The 13,258-nt window shown below is 37.0% G+C and overlaps 1 protein-coding gene across 1 annotated transcript in view; it reads right to left on the reverse strand.

The window, feature by feature from the left end:
- The window catches only part of LOC110172213 (myosin-10-like), a 249,049-nt gene extending 244,615 nt beyond the window's left edge, over positions 1 to 4,434 (reverse strand). Inside the window, exon 1 of the mRNA XM_055152335.1 lies at positions 4,191 to 4,434. The gene's annotated coding sequence lies outside the window, so the exon portion shown is untranslated. The remainder of the gene's footprint in view (positions 1 to 4,190) is intronic.
- Positions 4,435 to 13,258: the final 8,824 nt, after the last annotated feature.

Here is a 13,258-nt window from a genome sequence, read left to right on the forward strand (position 1 = left end):
CCCTACAACTGTACAACAGCTCACCCTCAAGTAACAGATAATACTCCCTACAACTGTACAACAACTCACCGTTATGTAACAGGTAATACTCCCTACAACTGTACAACAGCTCACCCTCAAGTAACAGATAATACTCCCTACAACTGTACAACAACTCACCGTTATGTAACAGATAATACTCCCTACAACTGTACAACAGCTCACCCTCAAGTAACAGATAATACTCCCTACAACTGTACAACAGCTCACCCTCAAGTAACAGATAATACTCCCTACAACTGTACAACAACTCACCCTCAAGTAACAGATAATACTCCCTACAACTGTACAACAACTCACCGTTATGTAACAGATAATACTCCCTACAACTGTACAACAACTCACCCTTATGTGACAGATAATACTCCCTACAACTGTACAACAGCTCACCCTCAAGTAACAGATAATACTCCCTACAACTGTACAACAGCTCACCCTCAAGTAACAGATAATACTCCCTACAACTGTACAACAACTCACCCTCAAGTAACAGATAATACTCCCTACAACTGTACAACAACTCACCCTCAAGTAACAGATAATACTCCCTACAACTGTACAACAACTCACCCTCAAGTAACAGATAATACTCCCTACAACTGTACAACAACTCACCCTTATGTAACAGATAATACTCCCTACAACTGTACAACAACTCACCACTATGTAACAGATAATACTCCCTACAACTGTACAACAACTCACCCTCAAGTAACAGATAATACTCCCTACAACTGTACAACAGCTCACCCTCAAGTAACAGATAATACTCCCTACAACTGTACAACAGCTCACCCTCAAGTAACAGATAATACTCCCTACAACTGTACAACAACTCACCGTTATGTAACAGATAATACTCCCTACAACTGTACAACAACTCACCCTCAAGTAACAGATAATACTCCCTACAACTGTACAACAACTCACCGTTATGTAACAGATAATACTCCCTACAACTGTACAACAACTCACCCTCAAGTAACAGATAATACTCCCTACAACTGTACAACAACTCACCGTTATGTAACAGATAATACTCCCTACAACTGTACAACAACTCACCCTCAAGTAACAGATAATACTCCCTACAACTGTACAACAACTCACCCTCAAGTAACAGATAATACTCCCTACAACTGTACAACAACTCACCCTTATGTGACAGATAATACTCCCTACAACTGTACAACAGCTCACCCTCAAGTAACAGATAATACTCCCTACAACTGTGCAACAGCTCACCCTCAAGTAACAGATAATACTCCCTACAACTGTACAACAACTCACCCTCAAGTAACAGATAATACTCCCTACAACTGTACAACAACTCACCCTCAAGTAACAGATAATACTCCCTACAACTGTACAACAACTCACCCTCAAGTAACAGATAATACTCCCTACAACTGTACAACAACTCACCCTCAAGTAACAGATAATACTCCCTACAACTGTACAACAACTCACCCTCAAGTAACAGATAATACTCCCTACAACTGTACAACAACTCACCCTCAAGTAACAGACAATACTCCCTACAACTGTACAACAACTCACCACTATGTAACAGATAATACTCCCTACAACTGTACAACAGCTCACCCTCAAGTAACAGATAATACTCCCTACAACTGTACAACAACTCACCCTCAAGTAACAGATAATACTCCCTACAACTGTACAACAGCTCACCCTCAAGTAACAGATAATACTCCCTACAACTGTACAACAGCTCAACCTCAAGTAACAGACAATACTCCCTACAACTGTACAACAACTTACCCTCAAGTAACAGATAATACTCCCTACAACTGTACAACAGCTCACCCTCAAGTAACAGATAATACTCCCTACAACTGTACAACAGCTCACCGTTATGTAACAGACAACCCTGCGTCCTGTCAATCATCAATAATTATGTCTTATTTATTTTATTTATTATTTATTTTATGTATTTATTTCGGGCAATTAAAAGATTGACATTCTTATACAATGGAACATGTAACATGTAATAAAATCATAATAGAAATAACCACAAAATATTTGCATTGCAACTGCAAATGCAAATATTCTGACATTATACATTAAACTACATGAACTATTTACAGATGCGGACAGTGAGTAACTGTTAGATCTTGGTATTTGACACCTGTTTTTGCTACTTATTTAGAATTTATTATTACCATTAATGTTTTTTTTTCTCTTTGTTATTGTTTTATAATGTGATGATTGAGCTGCTGTGTCCAAATAATTTCCCTTGTGGATCAGTAAAGTTTGTCTAAGTCTAAATCAATAATATCTAAGAATAAAGGGTAATCTGTTAGGGTGAACTGTCACATAAGGGTGAGTTGTTGTACAGTTGTAGGGAGTATTATCTGTTACATAACAGTGAGTTGTTGTACAGTTGTAGGGAGTATTATCTGTTACATAACAGTGAGTTGTTGTACAGTTGTAGGGAGTATTATCTGTTACATAAGGGTGAGTTGTACAGTTGTAGGGAGTATTATCTGTCACATAATGGTGAGTTGTACAGTTGTAGGGAGTATTATCTGTTACATAACGGTGAGTTGTTGTACTGTACAGTTGTAGGGAGTATTATCTGTCACATAAGTGTGAGTTGTTGTACTGTACAGTTGTAGGGAGTATTATCTGGTACATAAGGGTGAGTAGTTATACAGATGTAGGGAGTATTATCTGTTACATAAGGGTGAGTTGTTGTACAGTTGTAGGGAGTATTATCTGTTACATAAATGTGAGTTGTTGTACTGTACAGTTGTAGGGAGTATTATCTGTCACATAAGTGTGAGTTGTTGTACTGTACAGTTGTAGGGAGTATTATCTGGTACATAAGGGTGAGTAGTTATACAGATGTAGGGAGTATTATCTGTTACATAAGGGTGAGTTGTTGTACAGTTGTAGGGAGTATTATCTATCACATAAGTGTGAGTTGTTGTACTGTACAGTTGTAGGGAGTATTATCTGGTACATAATGGTGAGTTGTACAGATGTAGGGAGTATTATCTGTTACATAAATGTGAGTTGTTGTACAGTTGTAGGGAGTATTATCTGTTACATAAATGTGAGTTGTTGTACAGTTGTAGGGAGTATTATCTGTTACATAAATGTGAGTTGTTGTACAGTTGTAGAGAGTAGAATTTACGCTACTTATTTCAGAATGCATTATTACCATTTTATTTATTTTTTTCTGTAATATTGTGATGTGTGAGCTACTGTGTCCAGATAATTTCCCTTGTGGATCAATAAAGTTTAAGTCAAAGTCTAAATCTAAATCAATAAGATCTAAAGGAGACAATGGGTGTTGAGAAAAGTGACAGCAGAGACTCGAGAGAGCAACAGACATGTGCACAAACTGGGTCAGGACTGTATTTTGGGATCGTAATCAAAGTCTGACCAGCAGCAGCAGCAACAACAGCAACAGCGACAGCAACACTCCTCTCCTCTCCAGACCCACTGTCCCTGAACCGTGCCACAGCAATGCGCATAGTGCGTAGTCTCCACCGAGGACCGAGGGGACACGAATTACCCCCCACAGTACACCAAAAAAAAACACGACACGATACAGAAAATAAAACAAAACACATCTCCACGAGCTCGTACGCGCGCCACAGCGACATCACAACGCAGAAAACCGAGCCTATTACAACCATGACTGGGCATTTGGCGAGTCCCCAAAACGAAAACAGCGTGAAAACTTAAGCGCTGAAGTCCACGATTATCATTATTACGCATCGAGAAGGAATAAAAATACTCGCAGGTGCTTAGCGCGTAATAAAATGGAAACAATTTAAGAAAGATAACGCGAGTATTTTAGCGCAAAACGACCCGAATTGTCACGTAATTAAAACTACAGTAGCGAACATGTGCAACTTTATGAATGCAGACGCTAAACGGTGGACAAAAACACTAAAACTGGTATCAGTGCTGCGTTAAAAACAACTTATTTAGTGGTTTTAAGATGTAACGCTAGATATTTGAGGTTTTTTGGTGAAATAACGCAAGCGTGTGCATAAATGTGGTTAAAAAAAACTACGCAGAAACGTACTTTTTTGGGTGGGTTTATAACGCAAAACTGCTGGGGAATGATTGTCCACGCGGGTTACGTCCACGGTCCTCGCGCCGGGTTTTACCTGGTGTCACGCGGGGGGGAAAAGTCCTCCTGGTGCTAGTCCCGGTTCAATGGTCCAAGTCCCCGGTTTTTAGTCCACTGTGTTCGGCTCGGAGTCCCGCTGGAGAGACAGAGCCGGTGCCGGTGGTGCTGCTGCTGCTGGTGCTGCTGCTTCTGTTCGTCGCTGCTTCGCCACACGATTGAAATGCAGGCATGTATCCTCCGGTGTCTCTGGTATGCAGTGCACCACAGGCAGAGCGCCGCTGCTGCTGCCACTGCTGCCTCCCCGCTCCCCGCTCCCCGCGCCCCGCTCTGCTCCGGGGGGACTGGGGAGGGGGGGGGGGACTCACTGGACCCGCTGCTCCCCGCCCACGAACCCACGAGCCGGTGCCCACGTACAAGCGCACCGGACGCACCAACACGCCGCTTTACATGTAAGAATAAAGTGACCACACGTCCCCATTTACTCAGGACAGTCCCAGGTTTGAGCCCTGTGTCCCCTGTCCCTGCAGATTTATACAAAAAAACACAACAATGATTTGTCCCAGTTTTGTACAAGAAATGTCCCAGGTGTCTCTACTTTTGATCTCTGCCAACAGTAAAGAGAGACACACATTGTCACTTGTTTGGGTAAATTACAGAAAAGCTGCTTAAAAATGACAAAAACACAAAGAAAATGTGACCATACTGAGTCAGACATGTCAGACTGGCCCACAAAAGAATTATTTTTGGCCCGCAAGCAGTGTTGGGGAGTAACAGATTACATGTACCGAAGTTAAGTAATCAGAGTACAAATTATGAGTAACTGTATTCAGTTACAGTTACTGTTTCAATTATTAGTAATTGGATTACAGTTACTTTGTTGAAATAAACAAACACCTTTTTTTTTTCTTGGTAATTGCACTCATTGCTGGACTCTAAACCAGGTCTAAACCAGGTCCAACCCAGGTCCAAACCAGGTCTAAAACCAGGTCTAAACCAGGACTAAAGCAGGACTAAACCAGGATTAAAACCAGGTCTAAACCAGGTGTAAAACCAGGTCTAAACCAGGTCTAAACCAGGACTAAAGCAGGACTAAACCAGGATTAAAACCAGGTCTACACCAGGTCTACACCAGGTCTAAAACCAGGTCTAAAACCAGGTCTAAACCAGGTCTAAACCAGGACTAAAGCAGGACTAAACCAGGATTAAAACCAGGTCTAAACCAGGTCTAAAACCAGGTCTAAACCAGGACTAAAACAGGACTAAACCAGGATTAAAACCAGGTCTAAACCAGGTCTAAACCAGGACTAAAGCAGGACTAAACCAGGATTAAAACCAGGTCTAAACCAGGTCTAAACCAGGTCTAAAACAGGACTAAAGCAGGACTAAACCAGGATTAAAACCAGGTCTAAACCATGTCTAAAACAGGATTTAACAGGACTGAATCCTGCTGTGTGGACGTGTTTCCTCGTCTTCTATTAATAATATTTTTAATTTGGTTCAGTAAAGTCTGGGCTTTTTTATTTTCTTTTATCAGACAAACAGTCTTTGCTTCTCTACAGTAAACCAAGTAATCTAAAGTACTCAGATTACATTACTCACTTCAAGTAATTTAATGGATTACGTTACAAACTACATTCTGAGGTGTGTAATCTGTAATCTGTAGGGGATTACATTTTAAAAGTCACCTTCCCAACACTGGCCGCAAGATCATATCAAATATGTGTAAGAGCTGCCCACTGGCTACAAAAATAGACTATAGAGACATTATTTTTTTTAAATGTTGTTATTATTATATTATATCCATGTTCAGAATTCAATGTTTAAGCAAAACTATTATCAAACATTTATTGTAATAAGAAAAGGTTTAAGATTATATATCTCGACAGAAGAGGAAACATGTAGACGTTGTTGAAAATTTTCAATACATTTTTAGTTTTGCCCACGACTTAGTCCCAGTTTTTAATTTTGGCCTCTGTGAAGTTGAGTTTGACACCGCTAAGGGTTCCCACGGTCATGGAAATCCTGGAAAAGTCATGGAATTTTGTAACTTCAATGAACGTTTTGGAAAAGTCATGGAATTTTAGTATCTCTTTCATGCAACTACAACATTGAAAATGACCATAAGAAAACAAAAAAGCACCGTCAGACGTCCCACAGATGATGTTTGACCCACAAAGTAAGTTATGAATGGACAATTTGTTACATTTAGGCTCTTTTTTCACAGATTTATTTATATTAAGCAGCCTAACTTTCTTTGTTAACTGCCTACATCTAGACCTACTGTTTTCTTTCTTTATACAAGAAATGTCCCCGGTGTCTCTATTTTTAACCAATTTGAAATCTGCCAACAGCAAAGAGAGTGTAGTGGACCAAACAGAAAGGCAAAGACAAGGTAAGTCTGAAATAAAATAAGTTTAAATTTAATAAAGCCAAAAAAGCCAAAAAAGATATAATTTAACAAAGGCTTAAATTAGGCAAATTACTAACAAAAAAGCTGGGCCCAACTGGGGTAACTCAAAATCAAACTGAACAGAACAAACTAACCCAACCAGACAAAGGAACAGGTGTGTTTAAATACCTGAGGACCAACTGAAGCTAAACACAAGAGGGAGGAATTACACTAATTTACTAACTAAACCAATAACTTAATCAAAGTAAACAAAGTAAAAAAAGCAAATAATTATAATACAGAAAATAATAAGTGATAATAATGTGACCTTAACACAAACTAAACAAATTAACTTAGTAAAACAAACTAAATAGTGCTCCCCCCCTTTGCTGAGTCCTGATGGTCTCTCCCAGGGTCCGTCCGTCCGGTGCTCAAAAAAACAAAAAGAACAAGTGTAAGTAAATTAGACTTATATTAACTAAAATGCGTGCACTCAAATTAGAACATAAGTCTAAATAACAGAATTAAATTAAATTAGTGTAATTAACTTAATGTAAATAATAATGAAAATTAAATAATACTGACACTATGGAGCGGTGGCAGAGGGATCCACCACAGAGAGGCATAAATTGTCATTTGTTTAGGTAAAATACAGAAAACCTGCTTAAAAATGACCAAAACACAAAGAAAATATGACTCAACTCAGGATTCCCACGGTCATGGAAATCCTGGAAAAGCCATGGAAATTGAAAATGTCATTTTCCAGGCCTGGAAAAAGTCATGGAATTTTGCAACTTCCATGAAAGTTTTGGAAAAGTCAGGGAATTTTAGTATCTCTTTCACGCAACTCCAGCGTTCTGTTAAGTTCTCATGAAGCTATTCTGATTATTTCTGAACGTCTGCGACTTTTGTTTAAAACAGACGACAATAAATCCACTGACAGGATTTTGAATATTAAAAAACTATAAAACCAAACCATAATGTGAGTGGAAAGAGTTAACGTTTCATATTTAGTCCTAAAAGCCTGATCAATTCTACACATGTAGGTGCTGTAAAGTCATGGAAAAGTTTTGAAATTTTGTCAGTGAAAAAGAGTGGAAACTGTTTTACATATGAGTCGTGAATAAATCATAAATGGGCCGAGTGCAGAACAATTTCCTTTATTTATGCTTTTGTTTCACAGTTTTATTATTAACAACCAGTGTTGGGAAGGTGACTTTTAAAATGTAATCCCCTACAGATTACAGATTACATACCCCAAAATGTAGTTTGTAACAGAATCCATTAAATTACTTAAAGTGAGTAATGTAATCTGAATACTTTGGATTACTTGATATTGTCATGCTTTTTAGTTTAGTTCTGGTTTTAGTCCTGGTTTTAGTCCTCGTTTAGACCTAGTTTAGTTTTGGTTTTAGTCCTGGTTTAGTCCTGGTTTAGTTCTAGTTTAGTCCTAGTTTAGTTCTAATTTAGTCCTAGTTTAGTTCTAATTTAGTCCTAGTTTAGTCCTGGTTTAATCCTAGTTTAGTCCAAGTTTAGTTTTGGTTTTAGTTATGATTTAGTTCTAGTTTAGTCCTAGTTTAGACCTAGTTTAGTTTTAGTTTTAGTCCTGGTTTAATCCTAGTTTAGTTCTAGTTTAGTCCTAGTTTAGTTTTGATTTTAGTCCTGGTTTAGTCCTAGTTTAGTTCTGGTTTAATCCTAGTTTCGTCCAAGTTTAGTTTTGGTTTTAGTCCTGGTTTAGTCCTAGTTTAATTCTAGTTTAGTCCTAGTTTAGTTTTGATTTTAGTCCTGGTTTACTCCTAGTTTAGTTCTGGTTTAATCCTAGTTTAGTCCAAGATTAGTTTTGGTTTTAGTCCTGGTTTAGTCCTAGTTTAGTTCTGGTTTAGTCCAAGTTTAGTTTTGGTTTTAGTCCTGGTTTAGTCCTAGTTTAGTTCTAGTTTAGTCCAAGTTTAGTTTTGGTTTTAGTCCTGGTTTAGTCCTAGTTTAGTTCTAATTTAGTCCTAGTTTAGTTCTGGTTTAGTCCTAGTTTAGTTTTGGTTTTAGTCCTGGTTTAGTCCTAGTTTAGTTCGGTTTAGTCCTAGTTTAGTTTTGGTTTTAGTCCTGGTTTAGTCCTAGTTTAGTTCTAATTTAGTCCTAGTTTAGTTCTAATTTAGTCCTAGTTTAGTTCTAATTTAGTCCTAGTTTAGTCCTAGTTTAATCCTAGTTTAGTCCAAGTTTAGTTTTGGTTTTAGTCCTGGTTTAGTCCTAGTTTAGTTCTAGTTTAGTCCTAGTTTAGTTTTAGTTTTAGTCCTGGTTTAGTCCTAGTTTAGTTCTAGTTTAGTCCTAGTTTAGTTTTGATTTTAGTCCTGGTTTAGTCCTAGTTTAGTTCTGGTTTAATCCTAGTTTAGTCCAAGTTTAGTTTTGGTTTTAGTCCTGGTTTAGTCCTAGTTTAGTCCAAGTTTAGTTTTGGTTTTAGTCCTGGTTTAGTCCTAGTTTAGTTCTAATTTAGTCCTAGTTTAGTTCTGGTTTAGTCCTAGTTTAGTTCTAATTTAGTCCTAGTTTAGTTCTGGTTTAGTCCTAGTTTAGTTCTGGTTTAGTCCTAGTTTAGTTTTGGTTTTAGTCCTGGTTTAGTCCTAGTTTAGTTCTAATTTAGTCCTAGTTTATTCTTTAGTCCTAGTTTAGTTCTATTTAGTCCTAGTTTAGTTTTTAGTTTTAGTTTTAGTTTTAGTCCTAGTTTAGTCCTAGTTTAGTTTTAGTTTTAGTCCTGGTTTAGTCCTAGTTTAGTTCTAGTTTAGTCCTAGTTTAGTTCTAATTTAGTCCTAGTTTAGTCCTAGTTTAATCCTAGTTTAGTCCAAGTTTAGTTTTGGTTTTAGTCCTGGTTTAGTCCTAGTTTAGTTCTAGTTTAGTCCTAGTTTAGACCTAGTTTAGTTTTAGTTTTAGTCCTGCTTTAGTCCTAGTTTAGTTCTAGTTTAGTCCTAGTTTAGTTTTGATTTTAGTCCTGGTTTAGTCCTAGTTTAGTTCTGGTTTAATCCTAGTTTAGTCCAAGTTTAGTTTTGGTTTTAGTCCTGGTTTAGTCCTAGTTTAGTTCTAGTTTAGTCCAAGTTTAGTTTTGGTTTTAGTCCTGGTTTAGTCCTAGTTTAGTTCTGGTTTTAGTTCTGGTTTAATCCTAGTTTAGTCCTAGTTTAGTTCTGGTTTAGATCTAGTTTAGACCTGGTTTAGTCCCAGTTTATCCCAAAATGTGAGAACTGAAAATTACCGCCCTGTAATCCATTTATTTCAACAAAGTAACTGTAATCCAATTACCACTCACTGAAACAGTAACTGTAACTGAATACAGTTACTCATCATTTGTACTCTGATTACATTACTCCGGTACATGTAATCTGTTACTCCCCGACACTGTTAACAACTAACCCAAACCAAGGATGTCCCAGTTTTTTTTTGGTTTTTTTTTTTTTTAATCAAAATGAAGAATAGTGTGACCAGATTTTCAAAAAAACAAAAACAAAACTGGGTCATCCTTGGTTTGTGTTAGTTGTTAATAATAAAACTGTGAAACATGAGCATAATAAAGGAACTCTGTTATGCACTCTGCACTAATGTGAGTCAGCGTAATCACATTTTCTTTGTGTTTTGGTCATTTTTTAACTGGGACTGTCCCGGGTAAATAGGGACGTCTGGACACCCTAGGGTAGTGAGTAAAAGTAATATTACTCCAAAATATCAGGCTACGTAATTTAAGGTGACCAGATTTTCAAAATAAAAAACTGGGACACACTTGGTTTGGAGTGGCTGGTAATAATAAAATTGTGAAACGAGTGAATAATTAAGGAAAACTGAGTATAAAGTGAGTATAAAACAGAGTCAGTATAGTCACATTTTCTTTGTGTTTTGGAAATTTTCAAGTAGCTTTTTTGTATTTTACCCAAACAAATGACAATTATGACTCTCTTTACTGCTGACAGGTCAAAAACAGGGAAATTTCTTGTATAAAACTGGGACAAATCCCTGGTTTTGATAAATCTGCTGGGACAGGGAACACAGGACTCAAAACTGGGACTGTCCCGGGTAAATAGAGACGTCTGGTCACATATCAGGCTACAGAATTTAGGGTGACCAGATTTTCAAAATAAAAAAACTGGGACACACTTGGTTTGGAGTGGTTGGTAATAATAAAATGGTGAAACAATTGCATAATTAAGGAAAACTGAGTATAGAGTAAGTATAAAACGGAGTCAGTATAGTCACATTTTCTTTGTGTTTTGGTAATTTTCAAGAAGCTTTTCTTGTATTTTACCTAAAGAAATGACAGTTTATGTCTCTCTCTACTGTTGGCAGGGATCAAATTGGTCAAAAAATAGGGACATTTTCTAGTATAAAAAATTGGGACAAATCACTTAGTTTTGTGTAAATCTGCTGGGACAGGGGACGCAGGACTCAAAACTGGGACTGTCCCTGGGTAAATAGGAACATCTGGTCACATATCAGGCTACAGAATTTAGGATGACCAAATTTTCAAAATAAAAAAAAACTGGGATACTCCCAGTTTGGAGTTGTTGTTAATAATAAAATTCTTAAACGAGTGTTGTAACTAAGGAAAACTGAGTATAGAGTAAGTGAGAATAAAACTGAGTCAGTAGAGTCACATTTTCTTGTGTTTTGGAAATGTTCAAGCAGCTTTTTGTATTTTACCAAAACAAGTGACACTATATGACTCTCTTTACTGCTGACAGGTCAAAAACAGGGAAATTTCTTGTATAAAACTGGGACAAATCCCTGGTTTTGATAAATCTGCTGGGACAGGGGACACAGGACTCAAAACTGGGACAGTCCCGGGTTAAATAGAGACGTCTGGTCACATATCAGGCTACAGAATTTAGGGTGACCAGATTTTCAAATAAAAAACTGGAATACCCTTGGTTTGGAGTGGTTGGTTATAATAAAATTGTGAAATGATTGCATAATTAAGGAAAACTGAGTATAGAGTAAGTATAAAACAGAGTCAGTATAGTCAAATTTTCTTTGTGTTTTGGTAATTTTCAAGAAGCTTTTCTGTATTTTACCAAAAGAAATGACAGTTTATGTCTCTCTCTACTGTTGGCATGGATCAAATTGGTCAAAAATAGGGACATTTCTTGTATAAAACTGGGACAAATCACTGGTTTTGATAAATCTGCAGGGACAGGGGACACAGAGCTCAAAACTGGGACTGTCCCGGGTAAATAGGAACATCTGGTCACATTTCAGGCTACAGAATTTAGGATGACCAAATTTTCAAAATAAAAAAAACTGGGATACTCCTAGTTTGGAGTTGTTGTTAATAATAAAATTCTTAAACGAGTGTTGTAACTAAGGAAAACTGAGTATAGAGTAAGTGAGAATAAAACTGAGTCAGTAGAGTCACATTTTCTTTGTGTTTTTGAAATTTTCAAGCAGCTTTTTTGTATTTTACCAAAACAAGTGACAGTTTATGACTCTCTTTACTGCAGGGATCATGGTCCAAAAACAGGAAATTTCTTGTATAAAACTGGGACAAATCCCTGGTTTTGATAAATCTGCTGGGACAGGGACACAGGGACTCAAAACTGGGACTGTAAATGAGACGTCTGGATCAGTACAGAATTAGGGTGACCAGATTTTCAAAATAAAAAACTGGACCCTTGGTTTGGAGTGGCTGGTTAATAATAAAATTGTTAAACGAGTGAATAATTAAGGAAAACTGAGTATAGAGTAAGTATAAAACAGAGTCAGTAGAGTCACATTTTCTTTGTGTTTTGGAAATTTTCAAGAAGCTTTTCTGTATTTTACCCAAAGAAATGACAGTTTATGTCTCTCTTTACTGTTGGCAGGGATCAAATTGGTCAAAAATAGGGACATTTCTTGTATAAAATTGGGACAAATCACAGGTTTTGGATAAATCTGCTGGGACAGGGGACACAGGACTCAAAACTGGGACTGTCCTGGGTAAATAGGAACATCTGGTCACATATCAGGCTACAGAATTTAGGATGACCAAATTTTCAAAATAAAAAAAACTGGGATACTAGTTTGGAGTTGTTGTTAATAATAAAATTCTTAAACGAGTGTTGTAACTAAGGAAAACTGAGTATAGAGTAAGTATAAAACGGAGTCAGTATAGTCATATTTTGTTTGAGTTTTGGTCATTTTTAAGCAGCTTTTCTGTATTTTACCTAAACAAGTGACAGTTTATGTCTCTCTTTACTGTTGGCAGGGATCAAATTGATCAAAAATAGGGAAATTTCTTGCATAAAATTGGGACAAATCACTGGTTTTGTATAAATCTGCTGGGACAGGGGACACAGGGCTCAAAAGTGGAACTGTGTCGAGTAAATGGGGACGTTTGGTCACACTAGGGTAGTGAGTAAAAGTAATATTACTTCAAAATTTCAGAATTTCAAAAAAAAAAAACTGGGACACCCTCGGTTTGGGGTGATTGGTAATAATAAAAAAGAAGAAAATTGTTAAGCGAGTGTGTAATTAAGGAAAACTGTGAGTATAGAGTAAGTGAGTATAGTCACATTTTCTTTTTTTTTTTTTGTTTTTAAACTGCTTTTCTGTATTTTACCTAAACAAGTGACAATTTATGTCTCTCTTTACTGCTGACAGGTCAAAAATAGGGAAATTACTTCAAAATATCAGGCTACGCAATTTAAGGTGACCAGATTTTCAAAATAAAAAACTGGGGCACCCTCGGTTTGGTGTGGTTGGTAATAATAAAA

This window comes from Boleophthalmus pectinirostris, unplaced genomic scaffold (genome assembly GCF_026225935.1).
Source record: "Boleophthalmus pectinirostris isolate CB_2022bp ecotype Guang Dong unplaced genomic scaffold, ASM2622593v1 HiC_scaffold_17, whole genome shotgun sequence".
NCBI classification, from domain to species: Eukaryota; Metazoa; Chordata; class Actinopteri; order Gobiiformes; family Gobiidae; genus Boleophthalmus; species Boleophthalmus pectinirostris.